Source organism: Erinaceus europaeus, chromosome 2, assembly GCF_950295315.1.
Source record: "Erinaceus europaeus chromosome 2, mEriEur2.1, whole genome shotgun sequence".
In the NCBI taxonomy this organism is placed as follows: domain Eukaryota; kingdom Metazoa; phylum Chordata; class Mammalia; order Eulipotyphla; family Erinaceidae; genus Erinaceus; species Erinaceus europaeus.
Genome location: NC_080163.1, coordinates 202,095,226 through 202,096,555, shown reverse-complemented (window position 1 = coordinate 202,096,555; position 1,330 = coordinate 202,095,226).

Below are 1,330 nucleotides of genomic sequence, written 5' to 3'. Positions count from 1 at the left end.
CATTAACATTTCCTGTAAATAAATTACTTCAAATAATAATTTTTGAAGAAGGGATATACATTAGGAAGATAATGCTGAAGAAGCCAGACTGAGCACACAGTTGGCCTGCAGTGTTCGAGACTCGTGGTGACAAGCTGATTGAAACCTGTCTGCACAGACCATTGTCCTGGGACAAATAGGTTTACGGTTTCCACTGGGAGACTTGAACTTGGCACACGGATGAGGTTCAAGCAAAAGAGGACTGAAGGGGTCCCTGGCATTTATGAAAGACAGAGGACAAAGGGGACAACGTCTATGATAAGATCTTTGTTTGATGTGCTTGATGCAGTACGTATGCAGAACTGAGTCGAGTTGGAAGGTAACCAAATGGATTCCAAGGACTTAGAAACCCTGGAGTGTCTGGATGAGTGAGCTATGTACTTTATTTTATTTTATTTTATTTTATTTTACATTCCATGTATGATGTTTAATCTTAATAGCTTCTAGAACACAATCTAAGTCTTTGGCAATGAAATAACAGCAATGAAATAGCTGTTTCAGAGAGAGAGAGACAGAGAGAGGGAGAGAGGTTTCTACAGAAAAATCAGTTTGTCCTGTGAGTTGGTTAGAAGCTTATCGAGGACAGTGGAGACTCAAGTTCCATTTCATGAAACTGCCCCTTCCTCAGATTATTTCAGGGACTCCAAAATAGAAAATAAATATTTTGAGGTCAGGCACCCTCACATTGAACTCATCTGTGTCATGAATACTGTCATGGCTGTAGGGGGTGTGTGATTCAGATAGGCTCTCTCCCCCTCATGGTTGAGGCAGGACTCATGACTCGGTTTCCCTGTAGGGAAAGGACAGGTCTTGAGGGAAGGACAGGTGGAGCTTGAGTCTGTCATCTCCCGCTCACTTTTCTGCAGAGTGTAAAGGATCCAAGGACAGGCCAAAATCCTCCTATCATAGTAGGGACTGTCAGGCGTTTAAAAATGAATTGTCACTGGTTGAGTTTCCCACCTAATTTGGATACCTTGGAACTATTTCAATCTGTGGCCAACTAACCAGAGTGAATGAAAATTGTTTGGAAAATAAAATAACGCCCGGGACAAGAATCACACATGGTTCAGAAGTAAAATGTCCTCTTTTAGAAGTTGAATGGACTTTTCCTGTCTTATGATAAGGGTTCTTACTAAACATTAAAGAAGTTTTTTTTTTCTATTCAATAAGCAGTTTAGGGGGGGGAGCACATTTTTCTTCTACGAGTCTTGATAAAAGACTTGCAACATTTGGAATAGCTTCAAGTTTGAGAATATAGTAATTATCAACTTTGAGCTCTTCTCAACTCTTG